This window comes from Mustela putorius, unplaced genomic scaffold, assembly GCF_011764305.1.
Source record: "Mustela putorius furo isolate JIRA1106 unplaced genomic scaffold, ASM1176430v1.1 tig00001919_pilon_pilon_pilon, whole genome shotgun sequence".
Taxonomy (NCBI): Eukaryota; Metazoa; Chordata; class Mammalia; order Carnivora; family Mustelidae; genus Mustela; species Mustela putorius.
The window spans coordinates 32,394-43,862 of NW_025421906.1; the positions used below are offsets into that span (position 1 = coordinate 32,394).

The 11,469-nt window shown below is 41.0% G+C and overlaps 1 pseudogene; it reads left to right on the plus strand.

Moving 5' to 3' along the window:
- Positions 1-6,459: 6,459 nt before the first annotated feature.
- On the plus strand, positions 6,460-7,126 carry LOC123394203 (annotated as a pseudogene).
- Positions 7,127-11,469: the final 4,343 nt, after the last annotated feature.

Consider the following 11,469-nt stretch of genomic DNA (forward strand, 5'->3'; position numbering starts at 1 on the left):
TGAATGTGCACAGCAGCGCTGCTCATAACAGCCAAAAGAGTATATACCCAATGTCCATCAACTGATGAATGGATATGTAAAATGTGGAAGAGCCTCTTACACAACCATAAAAAGGAATAAACTGTTACATGCTACAACACGAGTGAAGTCTGAAAACATTCTACTCTCAGGTTAAAGGAAGCCAGACACAAAAGGTCACGTGTTATACAATTCCACAGATATGAGATGTTCCAGAAAAGGCAAATCCATAAAAACAGAAAGTAGATTCATAATTGCCAGGGAATAAGGGGAGGGGAGAATTGGAACTAAGAGGTTTATTTTTCGGGTGATGGAAGCATTCTGGAATTAGACAGAAGTGACGTATGTACCATATACACAGTAAATATACTAAAAACCAGAGAAGAATACACTTTAAAATGGCAACTATTATGCTTTGTGAATTATATTTTGATGAAAAATGAAACAACTTAAATATCAACAAGTTAAATGCTAGGATACATTAAAAAAAATCCAAAGTAACACTAATCACAGGAACAATGGAGTAGCTACATGAATTTCAGACAAAGCACATTTCAGAGAAGGAAAATTATCAGGCATAAAGAGCAGCATTACATAATGATAAAGAAATCAACTGACCAAGAAGACACAATTATCCTTAACGTATGTGTGCCTGATCAACACAGGTGAGACACAACCTAACAGAACTGCAGGGAGAAATATACAATTCCATTATCACAGCTGGTGACTTCAACACTTCTCCATCATTAATGGGCCGATCCAGCAGCAGGGCAACAAGGATCTGACAGATGTGGACATTCAGTCCAGACATGGCACACTTAACACCACCATCAATTACCGTACAACAGATGTACACAGACAATTTCGCCCAGTAATAGTGCAACACACATTCTTCTTAAGCTCACATGGAACACTCATCAAGACAGAATAATTCTGGGCCACAAAACACAACAAATTTTTAAAAATAAAAATTATACCAAGTATGTTCTCAGACCGCAATGGAATTAAAAATCAGTAACAGAAGATAGCTGAAGAAGTCCAAAATACATGGAGATTAAATGACACACTTCTAAATGACAGGAGACCAGTCTCAACAAAATACAATGTAGCAAAATGTGTGGAATGCTGCTTAAAGGGAAAATACAGTACTGAATGCAAATATTAGAAAAAAAAAGATTAAAGTCAATAATCTTAGCTTCCATTTTAGGCAACAACAACAAAATCAAATCTAAAGTAAGGAGGGGCTCCTGGGTGGTTCAGTTGGTTAATCATCTGCCTTTGGCTCAGGACATGGTCCTAGGGTCCTGGGACAGCGCCCTGCATCAGAGCTTCCTGCTCAGGGAGGCTGCTTCTCTGACTCCCATTCCTCCTGCCTGTATTCCCTCTCTCACTGACTCTCTCTGTGTCAAATAAAATCATTAAAAAAAAGAACCCTAAAGGAAGTAGAAAAAATAAAAATTAGAGCAGAAATCAATGTAATTAAAACCAGGAATTTTTTTTTTAATCAATAAACCCCAAGTCTGTTTCTTTGAAAACATCAATAAAACAGATACATCCTTAGCCAGGCAAACAAAGAAAAAAAGGTAGAAGACATAAATTACTAATATCAGATGAAAGAAGGGAGGGCTACTGCTAACAATCCCAATCACTGTAAATTCAACCAAACATTTATGGAATACTACACAATTCTCTAAAATCTCTTCCAGAAAGTAAAACTAGAAGGAATACTTCCTAAATCATTCTAGGAGATCATTATTACCCTGACACCAAAACCAATACTACAAGATAAGAAACTACAAACTAGTATCTCTCATGAACACAGACACAAAAATCTTCAACAAAAATTAGCAAATAAAAGCCAACACTATATTAAAAAATTATACACCAGGTTCATGTATGATTTATTCCAGGTATGCAACATTAGAAAATGTTCAACATTAGAAAATCAATGTGATCCATCATATCAACAGAAAAAAAAATCACATGATCATATCAATGAAGGGAGGAAAAAAAAACATTTAACAAAATCCACACCTCTTCATTATTAACCCTCAGGAAACTAGGAATAGGAGGACTTCCTCAACTAGATAAAGAATATCTCCAAAAATCCACAGCTAACATGATATTAATACTGAGAAAATAGAAGACAGGGAATCAAGGCAAGGATGTCCCTCCTACTACTACTATTCAATACTATACTGGAAGGCCAAACTAATGAAATAAGGTAAGAAAAGGAAACAAAAGGTATACAACCTGGGAAATAATAAAACTTGGTTCACAGATGACATGACTTTCTACAGAAAATACAAAGACTTCATACCCCACACCCACACCCTCCTGAAACTAGTCAAGTGATTATAGCAAGTCTGCACAATACACAGTTAAAATACAGAAGTCAATTGCTTTCCAATGATATATCAGACAAAGGGCCAGTATTCAAAATTTATAAAGAATTTATCAAACTCAACATCCAAAAAACAAAAAAATCCAGTCAAGAAATGGACAGAAGACATGAACAGACCAAAGAAGACATCCAAATGGCCAACAGACACATGAAAAAGAGCTCCACATCATTCAGCATCAGGGAAATACAAATCAAACCCACAATGAGACACCACCTTACATCAGTCAAAATGGCTAAAATTAACAAGTCAGGAAACAACAGATGTTGGCGAGGATGTGGAGAAAGGGGAATCCTCCTACACTGTTGGTGGGAATGCTACTCTGGAAAACAGTATGGAGGCTCCTCAAAAAGTTAAAAATGTAACAACCCAACAACTTAGCAATTGCCCTATTAGATGTTTATCCAACGTACACAAAGTGATTTGAAGGGGCAAAAGCACCCCGATGTTTATAGTCAAACTATTGAAAGAGCCCAAATGTCCATCAACAGATGAATGGATAAAGAAGATGTGGTATACACACACACACTTGATGGACGGATAAAGAAGATGTGGTATACACACACACACACACACACACACACACATTACTCAGCCATCAAAAAGAACAAAATCTTGCCATTTGCAAGGACATGGATGGAACTAGAGGAAGACAAATACCATATAGTTTCAATCACATGTGGAACTTAAGAAACAACAGATGAATATAGGAGAAGGGAAGGAAAAATAGAAACAGACAGGGAGGCAAATCACAAGAGACTTAACTACAGGAAACAAACTGGGGGTTACTGGAGAGGGGAAAGTTGGGGTAACTGGGTGAGGGGTATTAAGGAGGGCACTTGTTGGGATGAGCTCTGGGTGTTGTATGCAATCAATTAATCACGAAATTCTAACCATGAAACTAAAAGTACACTATATGTTAACGAGATTGAATTTTAATTAAAAAATTTAAAAAGTCAATTGCTTTCGTAAATACCAGCAATGTACAAGTGGAATTTGAAGTTAAAAACACAAGACCATTTACATTAGCATACCAAAAAAATTTAATACTTAGGTGCAAATCTAACGAAATATGCACAAGATCTATATGAGAAAAAGTATAAAATTCTGATGAAAGATAACAAGCAAGGTAAGATGTGAAGTGGAAAGAAAGTCCATAATCTTGGGTAAGAACACTCAATACTGTTAAGAGGACAGTTCTTCCCAAACTGATCGACAGACTCAATGCAATCCCAATCAAAATGCCAGGAAGTTATTCTGTGGATACCAACATGTTGACTCTAAAATTTGGATGGAAAACTGGAAAACCAAGAGTCCCAGAGTAGTCAACAAAATATTAAAGAGCGGGGAAAAAAAGGAAATTGAGGATTGCCACCACCCAATCTCAAGACTTACTGTTAAAGCTATAGTGATTAAGACAGAAGGTGCCTGGCAAAAGAGACAGGTGCTTGGAACAGAGTGGAGAGCCCAGAACAACATCCACACACACAGGCAAAGGCAACTCAATGGCAAGGACAGTCTTCAACAAATGGAACCGAACAATGGGACATTGATAAGAGAAAAAACAAACAAATGAAAAGAATAAAAAAAAAACTTTTCACACCTTTCACAAAACCTAAACGTAAAAAAAAAAAAACTGGCTCTTAAAGATGACATAAGAAAAAATGTAGGGATCCTTGGATTTGGCAATGACTTTTCAGATATAAAACCAAAAGCATGATCTACGAAAAAAAAAAATGGATGAGAGGGACTTTGTTAAAATTAAACTTCTCTGTAAAAGACACTGTTAAGAGAATGAAAAGACGGGACGCCTGGGTGGCTCAGTTGGTTAAGCAGCTGCCTTCGGCTCAGGTCTGATACCAGTGTCCTGGGATCGAGTCCCACTTCGGGATCCTTGCTCCGCAGGGAGCCAGCTTCACTCATTGACTCTGTCTTCCACTGTCTGCCTGTGCTCACTCTTGCTCGCTCTCTCTCTGACAAATAAATAAATAAAATCTTAAAAAAAAAAAAAAAAGAGAGAGAGAGAGAATGAAAAGACCAGTCACAGAGTAGAGAAAATATTTGCAAAACACATCCATGGTAAAGGACTTTAAATAAGAAATATAATATAAAGATGTCTTAGTAGCAACAAGAAATCAAACCTAATTTAAAAATGTGAAAAGAGCGGTGGCTAGGAAACCCAGTCAGTTAAGCATCTGCCTTTAGCTCAGGTCCTGGGACTGAAACCCACACTGGGCCCCCGGCAGAGAGAAGCCTGCTTTTTTCCCTCTCCCGCTGCCTGCTGCTACCTCTCCATGTGCTTGTGCTGTTAATAAATAAATAGAATCTTTAATAAAGAAAAAAAAAGGATCTGAAAAGATGCTCAACTTTGTATGTCATTAAGAAATTGCAAATTTAAACAAGGTACTATTACATATCACGTAGAATATAAAAAATCCAAAGCACTAGTAATACCAAATGCTAGCAAGGATGTGGGACAACCGAACTCTCATTCACTGTTTGGTCAGAATGCAAATTGGGAGGCACTGTGTGAGACAGCTTGGCAGTTTCTCACAGAACTGAACACATTCTCACTATAAGATCAGTAATTGTGCTCCTTTGTATTTACCCAAAAGAGCTTAAAACTAGTGTCCACACAAAAACCTGCACACGGATGTTTACAGCAGCTTTATTCTCTGAAGTGCCAAAACTTGGAAGCAATCCAATCTCCTTCAGTAGGTGAACAGGTACACTGTGCCACACCCACACAATGGATTATTCGACAATTAAAAGATGAATTATTAAGCCACAAGACTTCGAAGAACCTTAAATGCATATTGCTAAGTGAAAGACCAGTCTCAAAGGCTAAATACTATATGATTCCAACTCTATGGCATTCTGGAAAAGGTAAAAATTAACCAACATTTTTATTTTTATTTATTTTTTAGGTCATCTCTATGCCCAATGTGGTGGCTAGAACTCACAACCCTGAGATCAAGAGTCAGATGCCCTAGCAACTAAGCCAGCCAGGTGCCTCTGAAAAGTTAAAACTCTAGACAGTCAAAAGATCCCGGGCTGAGGGGTGAGCGAGGAGGGTGCAGAGAGAGGAGAAGAAACAAATAGATGAGGTACAGGGGTTTTCAAGGCAATTAAACTAGGCTGTAAGATACCAACAGTAGGTAAGTATCATTATACATTTGTCAAAACCCACAGAACTCTAGAAAGAGGAGTGAACCCTAATGTAAACCATGGATTTTAATTAATACTGTATCAATGCTGGTTCATCAGTTGTAACACATGTACCACAACAATGTAATACATTAATAATAGGAGATAGTGAAGTTAGAAGAAAAATATCTTCTCTTTGTACTCAGGGGTATTTCCTATCTGAACCCAGTTCAAGTACAAATCCCCCAAAAGGCCAGAAGTTGGGAGATCACAAGAGGTGTTGGAACACAGGAAAATAAATGAGCAAACCAGACAAGCTGCAGGTAATTAAGAACCATTAACCATGAGAGAAGCAGTGACATCACTCAAAATTAAAACCAAGTAGAGTTTAAAAGTTTAGCTACTTTACTAACTAGCTGCAATCAGGGATGGCAAACAAAGACTAATTCAACGTAACCTGGGAATTAATCATTTAAAACTTACCAATAATCTGAAATTAGTAGCTTTAATGCTATGAAAATTACATGGAATTTGGAAAGATTGAAGTTCTCTAAGCTGCCAAGAAGTAAAACACTCCTTCCCAGATACATGGACTTATAAAATCACTATATACTATCTCTACGAGAAGCAGAATCCCCCAGAACCATCACTCTGTAATGATGAGAAGTACTAAAAGGGCATATGAAATTTATGAGCTCTGCCCTGAAACATGTCCCATTTCATCGAGACAAAAAACCAAAATAGTTAAGCACTAATCTGCACACTACATAGGGGTTGAAAGACATAGAAAGATTGTGTGAGCTCACATATGTGTGTGTTTCCAACCATTCTTGAAAACAATGGACAACAGAGATGAATAAATGTCCCTGTATATCCCATAAATGGTGTGAACATGGGGAAGCAAGAGAAAGCAAGAAAGTATGTGACCAGGAAGCGAATGCTTAGCTCTGAGATCCTTCTCCGAGAGAAGGACAGATTAAAACCTAAAAAGAAAGAAAAGAAGGATCCCATGCACTCAAGGAAAGAGAAGTCCCCCAACATCCCTCCTTCTTTTTCCAATATAAACACACAGCTGGGCCGACTTACCACATCCTGGTTGGTACTGACTTTATCAACTTTTCTATTTAGGCCAAACTTGACCGGTCAATGATGGACGGGCTGTGTGCCAAGTGTACCAGTTGTACAACTGACTGTGTAATGGCTGAAACTGAGAAACCGGGGTGAAAGTATCAAGAGGTTCTAAGGATTGCGAAAGAGCCAAGATTCAAACGATTACCACGTACACACAAGACAAACTATGCAGATGACTGCTCAGTATGGAAGTAATTCAGAGTGTTACACTGTGGCATCAGCTGACCCAGACCCAGAAGATTGCTGGAGTTCCCATCATGGACATCTCTAACCATATAGACGACACTGAGCGAATGCCAGATGATGATGGAGCCCCTCACTCCTATGTCTTAATAGAGTTCCTCAGCTCTCCTTTACCAAATTTTCCTGTTGCCAGTTCATACAAGCAATTCTCCTTACCCAGTTCCTCTGTTCTGAGCTATGGCTAAAGACACTCATTTTTTTATGTTTTGAAACTGATTATCTTGTACCATTTTACTTTTTGTTGCATCTTTTTATAAATCAGATGACCGCTCACAAGACAAAAAAAAAAAAAAAAAAGGAATGGAAAAGATCAAAGGGAGGACAACAACAACAAAAAAACAGTTCTTTTTTGCCGGGAACCCTTCTTACAAGTGCCAATCAGAAAAACTATATCTGATGTTACATCGTCACAACTCCTCTATCATCAGGGAAAGTAGTTCACATAAGAAAATATCTCTATAAAATGAGTTCCAGGCTTACATTCCATATTTGGCTAATTAGAATTTCATTACAGTGTCTGTCTCAAACTGATGCGGAAGAGAATGGAATCTTGTCATCAAGACGTGACATCGAACTAAGAACCCACAGGGTAAGCACTCAGCTCCTGTGATACAAAGACAGCTCCTGGGGATGGGTGACCCTGGGCAACAGTGGCTGACCTGCGGGCCTGCGGCTATCTGCCGTCTGTCACTCTTCCCTCTTCCTCCTCTGTCAGCTGCTATCTCCAGCCGCCGTCAACAAAGTCCACCTCAAAAAGCCATCACTTCCCTCTGGTCCCATTTACCGTAGCTAAGCTCCAGGCCAGGCATCCAGATCACCAGCCCTGTGGGAACTTCTTCTAAGGTAAGAGGTGGCCCTATTGGTGAAATGCAGGTGCCAAGGCATGCGGACATTGTGCCATCTTCTGTGCTATTCTTAATGTTCTGATTGTCCCACTTCCCTCAGTTCCCACCTGTGGCCTCTGGAAAGGAACATATTACAGTAGGATTTCCAAGGACTGATGCGTGGGGGTCAGGAGATCTGGCCTGTGATTGGCCCCAACTAGCTGTGTGGCTTTAAAGGAAGTCATCACACCTCAGGCCTCAGTTTCCTTATCTGCAAGCCAGGATGGACTGTAGTCTTTTCAGAGGAGCCAGCAAAGATCACATAGATAAGCACCACCTCATTATACTAACAAGCAAACAGAAGGCCGGAGGCGAGTGATTTGCCCCAAGTCAGACATAAGCAGGCAGAGAGCAGAGCCGAGGATGGGACCCACATCTGCAGGTCACAGCTAATCAGCCAGCACAGTACAAACAGATCTGAGCAGCTGCTCATTCTTCCCCTTTTCCGTTTTGTCCATCAGAATGCATGCTCCCTGCAAACAAGGACACACAGGACCTGCTGCCTGTCTCAAAATTCCCAGTTCACCCAATTAGAACAGGGAGGAGCCTCAAGGACTTACCCCCCCACCCCCACACACGGTTCTTTTACCTATGGAACATGAGGGTACATACATTCACCGTCCAGAGGGCTCCTGCCTTCACTTCTCATGGAAAAGGTCATCATGTAGCTACCCGGGGTGCCAACGAAGCCACAAGTTCCAGAGAGGAACTGACACAGAGAAGTTCGAAGGAGGCAGACTGGCTCAGCACAGAAACAAACTGTCTACCAAGGAAAACTACCCCATGGGGGACTGATTCTCTTTGAAATACGTTCGAGTGCGTGGGAAAATGGTTTTTCAAGAGCTGGTGGACTGACCAGTCACCTGGTACATACAAGATCACATCCGCATTCTGAGAAGAGTGGCTTGCCTGCAGTGTAGACCAGGGGCCAGAAAGACAAGGAAGGCGCATGGAGACTGGGTGAGAAGCTTCTACGGTGTGATGGCAAGGGCGCACTGCAAGGGTACGAGAAGAGATGGAAAGATGTATATGGACTCAAGAGGTTTAGGAAGCGAAATCCACAGGACTTGGTGTGACAGACTAGATTTTGGAAAGGTGACAGAGTAGGAGTTGACTTCTGGTTTCCCGACTCCAGGCTAAACGGATGAAGTGTTTACTGAGAGAGGCAATAGAATAAGAAAGGTGGTTTTCAGTGGAGGAGATGCTCATGAATTCCGTCTTGAACCTGATGAGTCTGAGGGGCCACAGACACATCCGAGAAGAAAGGTCAGCAAGTCCGATACACAGAACTGGTGCTCAGGAGGCGTGTGGGCCAGAGACAGGAATCTGCCTGACCTGCTGATAGGTGGTCATGAAGCTGCACAAAAGGTCATCTAGGGAAAGAAAGGAACATGGGGCTGAGCCCATAATCAGCATTCAGTGGCTACCAGGAGCATGACTTTGCACAGGAGACACATCAGAGAGGTAGAAGAAACACAGGAAGCAATGCAGAGCATTTGGTCTACTGCGATGTCGAGTAAGGAGACAGAGAAAGGTCGGGTGCGCTGACTTAGAAACAGTTTTGGTAAGAACTCTTTAGTGGAACGACAGGGCCTGAAGGGTGGAAGGTAGGAAAGTCAAGTAAACCCCTGAGCACTGGCTGTGATGCGCGACAGTGACAGGGCAATACCTAGAGGTGGGGCAGTCAAGTGGGAGAGAATCAAACAGGAGCGCATGATGGGAAGGAGTGCAGGGGAGAGGATCCTCGCAGGCTCCTGGAAGGGCGGTAGGGCATGGTTCCGTGCCAGAGTGGAGACTGAACCCGAGGAGGAAGGAGAGCCCCTCCCCATACCAGGCGAGGAGGAGAAGGGGACAAATACAAGAATGGGATCATGATCAGCAGGATGGAGGAGGTCCCGTGGGATGGCTGCTAATTTTTTGTACGACTGGAGATGAAGTCATATGTTGAGATGGAAGAGGAAGGCTACATGTGATGTCAATAGCACACCCATGTAAATGGTCTAATTTATCTGTTATGCCACTTTCTCCCCGTACTACCAATACCTTATGTCCTGCTCATCTATTATTTGGCTGTCAACCCAAAGGATTTTCATATTTCTAAGCCGACAAAGTATGATGTTGCCAGTGCCTCTGCCCCAGGTGACCCTTCCCCATCTGCCATTCCTGCACTTTGATCACCTACCTCTTTTGCATACCTTTCCCCTTCTATTTCTCATTAGATCTCATAAACATGACTTTTTAAGTAGTCTCCTGCCACCAGTCAGCTCGAACTCAACAGATACGACCATGCAACTTCCTGCTGTAAACCTGACTGCAGCTCTACGGTGAAGACTGCATCAACGTGGACCCCTCAATGTATACAGTGTCCAAGGTGCAACCCGCAGCCCCACCCCTTCTCCCTTTCTACCATCTCAGTCTCATTCCAAAATGTGCCAAACAAGACACCTATGTAGAAATACAACCCCGACAGCAAGCTCTCCACTCATTTCTGCCTCGGAACTGTAACTTAACAAAACATCTCTCTGACAGAAACACAAATTGCATATAACCTTTATCTCCAGCTCCCACATAGAAGATCAATACCACTTTACACAGAACAGCTGTTCCATGTATTTTCCTTCTATGTATGAAGGGGTCACGTTCATTAACACTACAAATTGTACATTATATTCAAAAATGTCAGAGCCTTCAAAGAATATGGAATTGCTGGCATTCTAGCCACTTTCCCAGTTTGCTCTCTTCCTACCTCTAAGTCCTACTTTAGAAGTGCTATTTTGAGATTTCTATTTTCCGAAGCTGCTTTGACCAAAGGCATTCTGTCAGCTCAGAGTGAGAAAGATGGCGGGGCAAGGAAGTGCGAGAAAATGCTAGTGTTAGGCCCAAAGAAAGCCTGACGAAGTCCAAAGACAGACAAGCTAGAGAGACTTCCGTGCTTTGAGGTTCTTTAAGTCTGTGTGTGTGCCTTTTCTTCTTCCAATGACCTCTCTCCTCATCACGTGTCCTTCATTAACAAAAGGTTTCTGGATCCGAGAATTCACTCTGTGCTCTCCTTCAGACACTCCATTCAATTTACACCTTTTATTACAGTGGCTTAACATCACCATAGAAGAACAAGAGTACAATATACCTTCGTCTAGGCATCCCTACATATTAAAAATGATATGGCCACACTGCAGAGGATCCAGACATAAGCACTTTTAAAGCCAGAGTTTGGGAGATGTGATCTGAATGCAAGTATCAAAAAGAAACTAGCTGGTTAACCCAAAAAAGAAAAAAACATATTATGACTTGAAGCCATAAAAAAGTAAGAAATTCAAACTCTTTTCAGAATTTTAGGTACCTATAGAGCCAAAACTTTTTAACACTGAAACCATCTACTAAATCCCAATCCTTAGAAATTAAACATATACGTTTTGATAGTTTAAGTACAGACCCAGAGGGATACAGAAAACAGATAAAGCTCCTCCTGGCTCTGATTCAAACCTTGGGACATTTTCAAGGCTATGTCTGATGAACCTTTCCTGTCAGTAAAGTCTTTTCAGTTTAAATTTCTATTCTGTAAGTTTATGTCCTACAGTTATCTGCTGCCAGCTTCAGGCTGACCTCACCAAGAGAAGTAGGGCAACTTTAGAAAAGGAGCTTGG